At 43.2% G+C, this 15,290-nt stretch overlaps 1 long non-coding RNA gene across 1 annotated transcript in view; it reads right to left on the reverse strand.

Annotated features, from left to right (window-relative positions):
* LOC126987899 (uncharacterized) overlaps positions 1-15,290 on the reverse strand; it is a 380,175-nt gene that overhangs the window by 277,252 nt on the left and 87,633 nt on the right. The window contains exon 4 of the long non-coding RNA XR_007741271.1: positions 5,203-5,248. This is a non-coding gene — a long non-coding RNA (uncharacterized LOC126987899). The remainder of the gene's footprint in view (positions 1-5,202; positions 5,249-15,290) is intronic.

Genomic DNA, 15,290 nt, shown 5'->3' on the forward strand with positions numbered 1-15,290 from the left:
ATGGCGACAACGAGTGCGACACGTGATCGGGCCGTAAAATGGGGGATGCGGTATGTGGTTTCACTCCGATAAGCCTGAGAAAAAGAGGATTTCGTTACGTAGGGAGTCAGGTAGAGATTAGACACGAGCATGGTGGTGATGCTCTCTCTCTCTCTCTCTCTCTCTCTCTCTCTCTCTCTCTCTCTCTTTCTCATTATCATTATCACTATTATTATTATCATTATGAGAGAGAGAGAGAGAGAGAGAGAGAGAGAGAGAGAGAGAGAGAGAGAGAGACACACAAAAAAAAGAGGCAGACGTACAAACACACAAACAGATACATAAACAGAAATACAAGAAGACAAACACAGACAAACAAATGGATATACAAACAAAAACAAACAAACAAAGAATTCCAAAACCATCGTAAACAACATCACACTCAGAAGTAAACAAACTGACACTGATACAATTTTTATTCAACGTTTGTTTCGATTCATTCACGGCGTCTCGTTTCTTTTTCCGACTCGTCTTTCGTATTTTCTATTTCGATCGCCTCTTCTTACGGTCTATCTCAACCCCATTTACCGACTCTCCTCTCCTGTTACGCCGTTCCCTGTTATCTCTTCACACGTCCTTCGCAGCATATAACTTCTCCTCTCTTACTTTACTAAATATTTTTCGTTCCGCATTGTCTTTTCATTTCCCTTTCTTTTTCATTTCTTCTCCATTGGCGCCTTTTTCTTTAACTTCGTCATTTCACCTCCTTCCAGTTTAATCTCTCTTTTTTCTTGCGTATTACTTTTTATCTTTCTTCCTTTCCCTTTTGATATTGCGTCTTAAGTCTAGTCCGCCCTCACTTTTCTTTCTTTATCTCCTTCCTCTTTTCATCACCTTCCATTCCTATTTTCTTCCTTTTTCATTGATCAGTTTTTTTTGCAATATCCATTCTAACAATTCTCCTCTTTTATTTCCATACGTTCTTTATTCTCATCCATCTCTCTACCTCCTTGTTGCATCTCCTATCTATTATCTTTTATACATATCTTTTTTCGCCTTCGTCTCCATCGTCTTCTTTCTTATTCTTTTGTTTATCGTCTTCCTTCCTCTCCGTGTCCTTCTCCTCTACTTCTCTTCAACGTTCTACCGATGCAAGTGCGACAATGCAATTTAGTCACTAACATCATATATATTTTTTATCGAATAGAGTCATCCGCCACTGGAACAAGCTTCAAGAACTAGTTAGTATCCAAACGATCAACTCCTTTAAAAGCTCCATTCACAGTTACTTTGTTGTTACGGGACAGGAGTGAAGTAAACGATCCCTTAAGTTTCTACATAGTTTCTTTTTAATTTGTTCTGCAGGTTACTATTGTGTACGAAGACTATGATATATCACTAAAGCAAGTAGCTCTTATAACGCAATTGGCTTTACGTTGCCTGATTTTCCACGCTTCCATATTACCTCATCCTTCTCCTTTTATTATTATTTGTTTTTATCATCCTTCATATCTTTCTCCTTTTTCCTATCCTCTTTTTTATCCAATACTTTTATTTATCTTCTCCTTTTTCTCCTCCTCCTCCCATCCCCAAGGTCACGCGCGGGACGCTGATGGATACAAAACTGACCACTATTCTCCCCAATAATCTCCTTTTTCTGTATTCTCCTCATCGTGAGCCCTGCGGGGGGGGAAGGGGAGGAAAAGGTGGGGAGGAAAGGGTGGAGGGGAGGTAAAAAGGGAGAGATGAAGACTGGACAAATGAGGAAGTGGAGGAAAAGAAGGAGGAGGAAGACCAGAAGGAGGAGGAGGAAGAGGAGGTGAACAAAAGTAGGAATAAAGTAGGGTGGTGGTAGAAGGGAGGAGGAGGAGGAGGAAGAGGAGGAGGAGGAGGAGAAGGAGGAGGAGGAGGAGGAGGAGGAGGAGGAGGAGGAGGAGGAGAAGGTACCTGTATAGAAGTGAGCAGATAAATTACGATCGTCAGCAGGTGATGTATAGCAGTGAACAGGTAGGTTATGGTGGTCAACAGGTGTTTTTAGTGGACAGCAGGTAATTTATGGCCGGTGTCAGGTGATGTAGAGCAGGTGGCAGGTGTGTTTATTTGGCGGAGTGATGGGGGGGTGAGAAGGCCATGTTGTGGCTCCCAAAGACTGCGGAGGATAGGTTAAGGAGGCTGGGAACAGGTTTTCGGAAGCCAGGAGAGTGTTGAGCACGTCTTTGATAGGCTGAATTGCGCGTGACCAGGGGGATGGGAGGAAACGTGGAAACATGGACTAGCAGGCAGCAGAAAGCCTGTTGGCTCGTAACTAGGCTGCCTGCTTTCAGTGATTTAATCAATCCGTTTGCCATAGGAGTGGCTTGCAGGGAAGGATTAAAGCACTTGTGTACCTACTCTTGGATACGTTCAGTTCACTCCCGATGCAGCAAAGTGGCGATCAATGCGTTTCTTGAAGGAGTTGATGGTCTCTGCGCTAACCACTTTTGCAGGAAGGCTGTTCCAATGGCGAACAACTCTATTCGAGAAATAACTCCTGCCGATGTCGGTATTGCATCGCTTTGCTTGAATTGTTTTTCCTTTGTTTCTGTTACCCTCCCGATCTCCAATCATCGTGGTCCAGTCAGTGTTGGAACAGTTAAAGTCCCCAATAATGACTGACTGACTGTTTTGTGTCATGGTGTGAATTTCCTCATACAGCGCTGCGTCGTCCGCTGCTTGTTGTTTTGGAGGTCTGTAAACGGTTCCAATTGTTATCTTGTTGTGCTTGCTAGTCTCCAGTTCAACATATACAGTGTCATATTTCTCTTGAGTCCTCTTTGGTTATTTTCACGGCCGGGTATTTGTTCTTTACGTAACATATAACACAGACGAGGACATGGACGTGGACGAGAAGGAAGAGGAAGAGGAGAAGATAAATAAAAGTATAGGATAAAAAGAGGATAGAAAAAGGAAAAAGAGATGAAGGACGATAAAAAAAAAAATAAAAGGAGAGGGATGAGGTAATATGGAAGCGTGAAAAATCAGGCAACGTAAAGCCAACTGCGTTATAAGAGGCTACTTGCTTTAGTGATATATCATAGTCGTCATACACAATAGTAACCTGCAGAACAAATTAAAAAGAAACCTGGGAGAAATTGTGACCATCAGCGGAGGTTGGATAGAAGGCTTGATTATGTTGATGTAAGATTTCCGTTTGCTAGACTGATGCAAGAGTGCTACTGCTTTTGTCGCATGTAAGTTATTGTGGCCGTGAGATGTTAGGTTACACTTGCCGAAAAAACACCTGCAAACATATCATGAAGCGCAGAGTGGCGGATCACCGGACAAGTAATTATATTTTTTTTATATATATTCCACAGTCTGTTCATACAATAAAAACCTGATAACTTTTTCTTACTCTTAACATTTATTATTTACTTACATTCATCCTCTAAATATCTACGAAATATTTATTCTCGTTGCTCTAAGTTTGTCGAAATAAAAACGTCCTGATCAATATCTCGACGCGGCCATTCATCCCCAAACACGAGGTTCACAATCACGTGTTGAGGCAAGTGTCATCGTGCAAGAGTTGTGTCACTACCCGGAAAATACTTTAAAGCACGATAACACTTAAAAGCCAATAGTGTTTGCATGAAGTCATTAAACTTTAAGTAGAATACATTAACTTCAAGTCCATTGTTTCAGTTATTCCTCCTTTCATTCTTTCCCTCCTATATTTTCATTATAAGAACAGTTGTTACCACATCTTACGCCTGTCAGTCACAATAAAACGGTAGATCCTTCACTGCTTCTCGCTCTATATTGTTTTCCTTACCCTGGCCGCGTGACCTGCACCGCCCCTTGTTTCACATTCTCCGATACATTTCTTATCCCATTTGTATTTCAGTATTTAGTATATTGTTGCAAATCAACGCCCGGCCCTCCCCACCAAAACTCCCATTCTTTACTCTGATATTATAATTTGTCTTCAGCCTTACTTCTTTGTTGCATGTAAAGTTCAGTATTCAATATTCCTTCATTGCTTCGCTTGTCATCCCAAACATGGTTTTAAATGTACATTGCTAACATCCACACGTCTGACTCTTTTCATGCACTAGCGATATAACACTCATGAAAGTACTGATAATACACCTTTTGCTTCGTAATTCCCCCGTTGTTTTAAATTTCTTCCCTTCCTTTATGCCCTGCCAAACCAAGCATGTATTACTATCATACACATGCCCACGGCATAATATGTAGCAGCCGCATATAAACAAATCGTAGCATTGGGCACGCTCGCTGTCGTGCTCTCCGGCGGAACGAATGCGGGACGAAGAATCTAGTCTCGAGGGCAGAAGGTGGTCTCGCGGGAACAGTCGAGCTGTCGGACGTACGATCTACACTTTTACTTTACGAGGCTCAGATGAACTCGCCTGCTCCTCCGTGAAGCTCGTGTCGCCTCCTGCACACTGAGGAAGACTAGAGGCTTCTGGTGTTACTTATATAGGGAGTTGTTGAGGGAGTGTGAAGGACGCTGAAGACGGGGCAAGACGCATGCCGGAGAAGGGACAGGGGTGCGTTGCAAAGTTAAAGGGTTGGGGGAGTAGCGATAGATATGAAGGCTTAGAAAATATCGAGGAATATGGCGAGGAGGCGAGGCGGAGCATGGTAAAAGATGCTGTATGAGGAGAATGAGGGTATACATTACAGAGGCAGGGTCGTGATGGAGTCAAAGGGGCAGCACAGAGGTATATAGGAGGGAAGGACGAGGGAAAGATATTTTCGCATATTTAGGACGAGCTGCGGCCCCCCTCTGGTAGGCGCCGATCGTCGGTTCAGCGGCACCCCTGACGCGTCTGCCGGCGGGGGTGAGGCGCCCCTGCGTGCTGACTTTCCCCTGGTCGCTGGCGGGGGGTGGCGTGGCTAGAGGAGCGCCGCTTGAGCCTACTATTATACCGAAACTCGCTCTTGGCGGCAACTCGGATACTAAAACGTTTCTTGCCCGTTCATTACCATCTCTTAGGGATAAGCAATAGCTCTTGAAAGGCTATGAAAAACGATCTGACGTGGTAATGTAGTCGATTGTGTACAGTTCCCGCAGAATTTTACTTTATTCTTATCTGGTTCCTTGTAACGGAAGTAACTGAGGATGGCTGGTCACTGAAAGCCTCTGCCAGACAGTAAAAGAAACACGAGAAGAGAAAGATCTTATAAATGTCCGAAGACTAACCACTGTGTACTCACCAAAACACTAAGGGACGCCACTTTCAACAACACCGCTTCCGCAACACTGAAAAAGAAGAGGATAGCAATGTAAACACAACCAGCGAACGAGTCAGCCAGTTTGTGCAGTTCTACAGACACATCTTTTCTTGCAACACTAAACACTGCTCGCAACACTGTAGAAACACTCACTACTACACAATATACATACACCACCATGTCAGTGTTCACAACAATAATGAAACACAAAAAACCGAAGCAATAAACCCTAAAACTCTATGAAGCACCATTACAAAGCGCCTCCCTTCCCCGCAACACTACGAAACATAAACCACACTCGAAAATGTTAAAATCATACTTGCCATTAAATCTTATGTCTTCTGAAAACTCTCACTACTTTTAACATTTCGCACAATTCCTTCCTCGTGCTCCCTCCCACCCATCTTTGGCGTAAGTTGTTTAACGTAACTTTTACTTATGATTTCTCTATTAGTTAACCTATTTCCTTCGCCCTTTACCTTGCTCGCTGGCGTGCTCTCCTTAAAACATATCTTTTGACTTTTTTGTTGAATTAATATTATTTTACCTGATTTTTTTCTCTCGACTAGAGATTCTTCACTATATTAGCTTTTCAGTTTTTTTCTTGTCCTATTATTTCACTTTTCCTACATTGGCCTTAGAAATTTTTGACATTGATTTTCTACATTTCCATTTTTCCATAACACTATTATCATTCTATCAGGCCTTGCGTTATAAAATCATTTACTTAACGTCTTCCTGCCTCAGCATTTATGATTTTCTTAATTGACGTCCTCATCAATCTTTTACAAGTTATTCTTTTGTATTTAATCCCCTTAAACAGAGAACATCTCTCTCTCTCTCTCTCTCTCTCTCTCTCTCTCTCTCTCTCTCTCTCTCTCTCTCTCTCTCTCTCTCTCTCTCTCTCTCTCTCTCTCTCTCTCTCTCTCTCTCTCTCTCTCTCTCTCTCTTTCTCACACACACACACACACACACACACACACACACACACACACCTCACACTAACTCTTAAATTTCTTCGACAAACCCTGTGCCCTCAAACCTTTCCCAAACCCACTACCCTCTACACCACTCCCTCCCTCCCTCCTCACAGCGCCGTCGCCGCTACTCTACGGAAGGAGGTGCCCGCTACTCGAGAGCACATTTTCCCGTCTAACACCTCCCCGAAAGGCTGATAATTGCTGTAAGCGTTATGACGGTGAGACATGCGAACAATAGCCTGCCAGTTGAGTGAGCTACCTTGCCACCTTGTTTCTGCTGTCTTTTTTTTTTTTTCTTTTTTTTTACAGCTCAACAGCAAAAAAAAAAAATTAATAAAAAAAAAAAAAGCTCTCACTGCTCCTAAAAAGAATGTGTGGTGTTCTTCCTTTTGAAATTTGCGTTACTGATTCCGGCTGCTCCCTCTTCAATCGTCCCATCTGTTTTTTCTTTTAGGAGTAGAAACTGAGGTTGAGCGGATCACTCCTTAGTTAGGCATCTCTGGTCCTGTATTAAAAAACTATCTACGCCTCTCGATTTACGCTGTATTGTCTTGCTTTCTTTCGCTCCCGTCTTCTTTACCCGTTTTGTTATAACTGAAGGCAATGGTAAAGTAGTTAGAAGGTAAGGTATAACATCTGTGCCTGGGGTTCGAATCCATGTCGTCCCAAAACCGTCAATTTACCTTGCTGAGTGGTTGCTGTCTCTTCGTCATGCCACTCTCTTTCGCCTTGCTCTATCCTATGTCGCCGGCAGAATAGTTTAAGAGGCTATTACACTGGGCAAATTTTCCGTGGAACTTCAGTCAAACCACGATTTTCGCTAGCGTGGTTCTCATTTATTTCTTGTTATTGCTGCTGTTGATGATGGTGAGTAATACCGTCGTCCTTCGGTGAAATCTACCGTAGCCTTGGAAGATCGTGGACACGTCAGACAACCACGGAAATCTGAGAGCCACGCCAGCGGAAATCGTGGTTTGACTGAAAATCCACGGAAGATTTGCTCAGTGTAATAGCCCCTTAACAGGTCAAAGTGAGGCATCCGGGTCCTAGTGTTCAAGTCCCGCCCAACGACTGTCGATTTAGCTTGTCGAGTTTCGTGCTTTCTCTCTGTCATGTTTCCTTTTCCGCGTTGTTGAATCTTAAGGCGGCAGCAAAAATAGTTACAGATCAAAGTAGGGCATCGCGGTCTGGTGTTCAAGTCACGCTTAATGACTGTCGATTTACCTTGTCGAGTGTTGTGCTTTCTCTCTGACATGCTTCCTTTTCCCGCGTTGTTGTACCTCAAGACAGCGGCAGAATGGTTAGCAAATCAGAGCAAGGCTTTGGGGTACAGTGTTCGAGTCCCGCCCAGCACCTGACGATTCACCTTGTCGAGCAGCTTAGGATTACCCGCATACCACACTATAGACTGTTCACTTAAGTCCGACCCAAGCTGACAACATAAACCTAAGCGTGTTTGCAAGCTGAATGCTGATTGGCTGCTGCTATGGCTTCCAAGTTTTCTTTAACCTCTGTTTGTGTATATCTCACGCAGCACTTTCTGCTAATCTGCACTGTGCTTACGAACACGCTTAGGTTTATATAGTCAGCTTGGGTCAGACTTTAGTGAACAGACTATACTTTCCACTGTGACTTTGAATAGACGTGGTAGAAGCGGTCGTAACATTTCCTTATTCAGATGGCATTGGGTAAATCTTTCCGCGCCAGCCACTGTTGAAGTCCACCAGCAGCAACTTGACGTGGTTATCTAACTCTGAATGGACTTTTACGTTAGAAAATTCTTCTTCATATATATATTTGTTTTGTACCGTCAGTTTTTATTTACTTTTCTTATCGCCTTTGATCGCTTTACTGTCGCTACGTTTTCTATTCCTTCGAGTTGATGTTTTTACTCATTCCTGTTTTTTTTTCTCCTTATTTCATTGTTCTTAACGCTGTTTTTTTATCATTTGTTTCTACTGCTGTGTGTTGCCTGACCGTAAATATTTGTAAAGACCGAGGCAACTTCCTTCTGCTCCCACCTTCACGCGTCGCCTATCTCCTTTGATTCATAATTCCCCTATTCTTCACTTTCAAGACAGACACACACACACACAAAAAAAAACTGTATAGAACGATATATTGGCTTTTATATTTTTTTTTCTGGCGTCTAAGCTGGATACACAAGGTATTTCCAAGGGCTTTTACGTATCTTTAGTGTGTGTGTGTGTGTGTGTGTGTGTGTTTTTACTGGTCGGCGCGGCGCAACATGGCGGGTCCCATCGCGTGACAAGTAACAGTCGAGGTGGAAGACGCGGGGGTAAACACGTCCTCTTGTCCACATCACCTCAACCACTCATTAAGGCGCCGCCCCAGCCCTCCCCCCCTCACTCCTCGCGGCCCACCCATCCTTCACGCCACCCCCAACACCAAGACTCGGCCCTCCCTCTCCAGTCGCCTCTCAGCCCTCCCATCACTCACATCTGGATCCATTTCAGTGTCTTCTCTACGAGCTTAAGTCTTCTCGTCCCTGTTCCTTTATTCTTCCCCCTCTCCTTTATCATCACAGCTTTTAACGTTCCCATCCCTCATTCTTCCATTCCTATTTCCCTTCATAGCTTTCAACCTTCCCATCCCTAACACTTCTACCCCTTTCACTCCTCCCATCACAGATTTTGACATTCCCATCTCTCACTCTACATTCCTCCTTCCCCCATCACAGATTTTTACGTTCCCATCCCTCATTCTTCCATTCCTATTTCCCTTCATAGCTTTCAACCTTCCCATCCCTTACACTTCAACCACATTCACTCCTCCCATCACAGATTTTGACATTCCCATCTCTCCCTCCTTCCCCATCACAGCTTTTTACGTTCCCATCCCTCATTCTTCCATTCCTATTTCCCTTCATAGCTTTCAACCTTCCCATCCCTTACACTTCTACCCCTTTCACTCCTCCCATCACAGATTTTGACATTCCCATCTCTCACTCTACACTCCTCCTTCCCCCATCACAGCTTTTTACGTTCCCATCCCTCATTCTTCCATTCCTATTTCCCTTCATAGCTTTCAACCTTCCCATCCCTTACACTTCCACTTCATTCACTCCTCCCATCACAGATTTTGACATTCCCATCTCTCACCCTACACTCCTCCTTCCCCCAATCACAGCTTTCACTCTTCCCATGGACCCCTCATCTCTTCACTCCTCTCCCTGCATCTTTCTTACCCCTCCCATCCCTCACTCCTCCACGCACTTTCTCCCATTTCTCTCATAACCACCCAATCCTTAACACTTTATACTTTTCCTCTCCCATCAAAAGTCAAATTGCTTCCACCCCCTACATTATTTCTACCCCCCAATCACAGGTCTTTCCACTCCCATTACTTTCCCATTTCAACCTTTAGCCTTCCCACGACTCACCTCTCTCTTCTTTGCACATCACGGCTCCTAAACCTCCTTGTTCCTCACACATCTTTACCACCCCCAATTCTTCAGGAAGCTTAACCCTTCTCGTTCCTCCCTTCTATTTATCCTCTTTATTCAGTATCACAATATACCTTGATATCATACCATCCCTCGTAAACCATACCTAACTCATACAAAACCTCTAATTCTGTTTCCTCAGCTTGTCTACTTAGCACTCCATCCCTTCACATGCTTCTTTCTTATGCTACTCATCCTTAATAGTGTTCTCCCACCCCTCCCACCTGCCTTCTCTCAACCTGCCCGTCATCCGTCACATCAGCCTCCGTCTCCTTTTCAACTCGCCCGTCACATTCATCTTAAGGGATGTCCACACCTCGCCCCATCACCAATAATGACGCCACGATTACCCATAACAACGAACCCATTACCTTCAGCCTCCCTCCGCGTGCCCACCTCACCCCTTCGGCGGCTCCTCCAGCGACCTCCGGCGTCACTATCATTATCCTCGAGTGGGTAACGTAATTGGAAAGAAAGTATGCACACCTGTCTCGTTATTCTCAAGGGGATCATTTACCTGACAGAAGAACTTAGATGTTTGGGCTGACTAGGAAAGTTTGACAGGAAATATCTAAACGCTCTAACAGAATCATACACAAAAGAAAATGCCTTCGTAAATAAACTAAGCTTATAGTTGAGGAGCAACGTTTTATTTCACGAGGAAACTGTTAATCAGAAGGGGATCATTTACCTGACAGAAGAACTAAGATGTTTGGGCTGACTAGGAAAGTTTGACAGGAAATATCTAAACGCTCTAACAGAATCACACACAAAAGAAAATGCCTCCGTAAATAAACTAAGCTTATATTTGAGGAGCAACGTTTTATCTCACGAGGAAACTGTTAATCAGAAGGGGATCATTTACCTGACAGAAGAACTAAGATGTTTGGGCTGACTAGGAAAGTTTAAAAGGAAATATCTAAACGCTCTAACAAAATAACACATAAAAGAAAATGCCTCCGTAAGTAAACTAAGCTTATATTTGAGGAGCAACGTTTTATCTCACGAGGAAACTGTGGACATGAAAATAATCAACATCTTCTTGACTTTAAAAATTACATCTTCAGAGAAACATATTCGCGTAATACAAAAACAATTAAAAAGTAAATAAAACTCCGAAATACGAGAAAAAGAAGGCATAAGTATAATCAAAACACGTAGCAAATGCATAAACGTAAACTCCCCAGCAAATAAGTAACACTGAGCAAGGCCAACAGACACACACGGCGCAGCAACCCGTCCCGTCTTCCCCTCAGCAACAAAAGAAAAATGATGACCCAACAATTAACATCAGTCATCGGCGGTTTATGCCCCGCTCACCTTCCTCTGTTTCCTCTCTTCTTCCCAAGGCCTTTAATAAACTCTACCTGCACCTATTTACTCCATTACCTGCTCCTCCACCCCATTAAAACCCTTCCCGCCTGTCCATTTCCATTTACCTCCTTTCCAGCATTCCATTCCATTTCTTTTATCTCTTTCTATTCTCCTTCATGTTCCGTATTTCCTAACCTTCCCTCTGCACCATTTTTCATCCACTAAATAAGCTCCACCTACCAGAGTTTATATAATTGTCTGCTGCTCCAATCCATTAAAACCCTTCCCGCCTATCCATATATATTTACTTATTTTCTGCATTCAATTCCCATTCTTTTACGCCTTTCCGTATGATTTCTTTTTCCTCACCGGCTTTATGTCCCGGGGTGATGGGTTCACTCCCCCCACAAGCTCAAGGGCCAGTGTGATGAAGATGAGCACTGAGGCAACGCGCAGCTGTACCACATACCCCAGACTTTACCTTTTACATTCCATTATTTCGCATCCATTTCCTTTTATCACTTTAAGTTGCGTGAGTCCTGGAGTCTCAACGGCGCCAGCAAGATCTCCCCCGCCACAAACTCCAACACCCACTCTAGGCGGCTATTCTTATGCTAAAACCGCTGAGGAAAAATGGCAACACACACACACACACACACACACACACACACACACACACACACACACACACACACACACACACACACACACACACACTCTCTCTCTCTCTCTCTCTCTCTCTCTCTCTCTCTCTCTCTCTCTCTCTCTCTCTCTCTCTCTCTCAAGGTGGTAACTTCTCAGAATTTGATGAAATGAAAGTGTTATGAAACCAAAATGCGATAAAGAGAGAGAGAGAAAACAGGAACTAAATAAGAAAACATAAGCAAACAAGACATATACTATAATATTCAAATGACCCTTTGAACGACAACAAACTCATACTTAAAGGTGGAAAAGGAAACACATAAAGCCTCCCATTAGAGCCACTTTGTCCTCGCCTGCCACGCCATCCTCTTTTTCACCTTCCTCCTTTCATTACCCTCCACTTTTTCTCTTCCTCGTTCTCCACTTTTTCTCTTCCTCGTTCTCCTCTGCTCCTTTCCTTCAGCGACACCACACCGTCCTCCCGTCCTCAAGTAATCCTTTTCTTTAATCAAGTTCACCGTTTGACCTCATATAAATATTCTATTTTTTTCTGTGATCTTTTTCAGTCTGCAACATTGTTATTTTTCTTTTCCCTCCGTTTACAATATTTTTTTCCAATTTTTTTTTTTTTACTCTTACTAGGATTCATTTATAAAAATAATTTTCACTTTTCTTAATAACATTCCTTCTTTGCTTCGCTTTGTTAGTCAGTCATAACATTTACATTTTACTTTCTATATAATTGTTATTTAGTTACGAGCGTTATCACACAATACACCTCTTACTTTTCAATCTTAGCCCCATCAACAACACCAACACAATAATCTCTTAAAGCCCAACATGAGAGGCACTAGAAAATACGAGCTGGGGAGGCCTGTAAAAAACACCACAAGACACTCAAGAAGCCTATAGAGTACCAGGAAAGGCCATACCGGCGAACCCCTCTAACTACCCCTCGAGAAACAACCTGATGAACCCTTGAGGAACGCCTTGAGGAACGCCCCAGAAACTCTCAAGGCCCAGAACACCAAGAGAAGGCCACACCGGCGGGACCCTCCACTTGGACATTCAAATACGCAAGCGGCTCGGTCCGGGGGAGTGAAAGCTTTGTCATTAGGAGTCTCGTAAGTGTGTGGAGATTACAGCCTTGGCGGGACGGGTAGCGAGGCTGTGATGGGCAAATGGGCGGGTGTGATGCATGTGAATGTGTATGTGAGTGGCTGGCGGTGCTGGTGGTGCTGGTTGTGGTGGTTGTGGTGGTGGTAAGGAGGTTTTAAAGGGATTGTATGCAGGTGGTGGTGGTAGTGGTGGTAGGTGGAAGGGGTGTGAGGGTGGGAAAGGGTATAGTCTTTTTATTTTTCTAGTTGTTGCGTTGTGCAGTGTGGTGTTGTATTGTGTGATGCGGTGGTGTGATGTGGTGGTTGTTTTTTTAATAGTGTATGATGGTGACGATGGGTATGATGTTGTAGTAGTAGTAGTAGTAGTAGTAGTTGTAGTAGTAGTAGTAGTAGTAGTATAGGTGGTGGTGGTGATGGGGGTAGGGGTTGGGGTGGTGGTGGTAGCCTTGGTAGTGGTAGTGGCCTTGGTGGTAGTAGTAGTTGTAATTGTATAGTAGTATTTGTTGTTGCAGTATGAAAGTAGTAAAGTAGTTGTAGTTTTTGTTGTTGATGTCGTTGTTGTCGTGGTTGTCGTGTTAGTAATGACGTGTCTATTTATTATCATTATTATTATTATTATTATTATTATTATTATTATTATTATTATTATTATTATTATTATTATTATTATTATTATCATTATTATTATTATTATTATTTACATTTACATTTACATTTATAATTACTTGCTATTTTTTTTCATTAATGGAATAGTTTGTACTCATTGATTGGGGGGAATGTTGGCGGAAGCATTTATCACTATCATCTAATCACTAAAAAATCGTCAACAAATACAGAAAAAGTTGCCGTGACCATCATCATCAGCAGCAGCGGCGCCGGAGTGAGGGAACTTAAACCCTCCTCACCGTCTTCATCTTCATAAAAACCACCATACGAACCAAGGCGAAGACACGAAGGACAACGGTGACGACTGAGTAATTAATGAAAAACCAGGTGACGACATGACTCAGGTGCAAGGTGAGACGAAAAAGAATTGGTGGTGGCGGCGGTGAGCGTGACTCTGGCTGCGGTGATGCGGTGGTGAAGCTGAAAGAGGTGAAAGAAATGAAAGGAGGAGAGGAAGAACAGAGGGAGGTGGTGGAGGAGGTGGTGATGGCGCTAAAGATGGTGATGGGAAAGGAAGGAGGAAAGGGAGAACTATAAATGGAGGATAGGGGGTGAAAGAGGAAGATATGGTGTGTGGAGGAAAAAGGAAAGAAAAGAGGAAAGGGAAAGCTATGACTGGAGGAAGGGAAAAATAAATCGTGAATGGAGGAGAAAGAGAAAAAGATAAGGAATGGGAGAAAAGAAAGTGGTGGCAGTGACGAAGGGGGGCTCGATGCTGTCTGGCTGGCTGTCTGGATGGCTGGTGGAGGTGGTGTCTGCGGTGGTGTGTGTGGCACGCTCGGTGTTTGTGGATGAGGTGTCTGAAAAATAATGACGCGGTAAAGTTCTCGTGTTACCTCCACACACACAAAAAAGAAATCTTGTGTTCGGTTCCTTTTTCCTCCTCTCTCCAGCCTGTCTTTCCTCCTCTCATTCTTTCGCTTCCTGTCTTTTACTGCATCTCTCTTTCTTTCTCCCCCTATCCACCTATCTATCTACCTATCTCTTGTTATTTTCTTTTCTCTGGCTACCTCTTGATGTGTCGTCTATCAAACTTTTCTTCTTGGCGCATATCTTTTTTTTCCCCATGCCATTTTTCCCTCGCCCTCCACTCCTTTTCGAGGCGGCGGGTGACAGGACACAAACACTTCAGTCACACGTCCATTCAGAGATGCCAGTGTCCACTCTGTGTACCCTCCCTCCCTCCCTCCCTCGGTCCTCGTTCTCATCACTCTGTCCTCCTCATCCTCCTGACCCTTCTTCTTTTCTTCGTCTTCATCTTTTTCCTTCTTCTTTTTCCTTCTTTTTCTTCTTCTTTTTCTTCTTCTTCTTTTTCTTCTTCTTTTTCTTCTTTTTCTTTTTCCTCTTTTTCTTCTTCTTTTTCTTTTTCTTTTTCTTCTTCTTTTTCTTCTCCTTTTTCTTCTTTTTCTTCTTCTTCTTCAACTCATCTTCCTATTTCTCTTCCCCTCTTTCTCCTTCCCTCTTCTTCCTCCTTCTCCTCCTCCCTTCCTGTTCTTATATATTTCTAATGCATGATAGCTAAAGTTTAATGATCTTTCAATACCTTTCCTCACGTTTCATTTTCTTACAGGAGAGGTGTTAGTCATCGGAAAAAAATACTAACAAAAAAGCTGGCACAAATACTCACTCCAACAACGAACACTGGAAGATTTTAAATTAAAAGTGGAAACTTCTCAATTTTGAATTAAAAATATTTCCAGCGCATGTCTCACGACCCGATCTACAAACTCTTTCTCTGACTTCAGCTTTAGTTTTTCCTCCCCTATCCCTCTTCCCCTCCTTAACCTTCCTCCATCTCCTACTTCATTTATCTCCCTCTTACACCATCTCTATTGCTCTTTTTTATCTTCTATATTCCTCCGTTTCTCATATCTACTCCTA

Source organism: Eriocheir sinensis, chromosome 67, assembly GCF_024679095.1.
Source record: "Eriocheir sinensis breed Jianghai 21 chromosome 67, ASM2467909v1, whole genome shotgun sequence".
Taxonomy (NCBI): Eukaryota; Metazoa; Arthropoda; class Malacostraca; order Decapoda; family Varunidae; genus Eriocheir; species Eriocheir sinensis.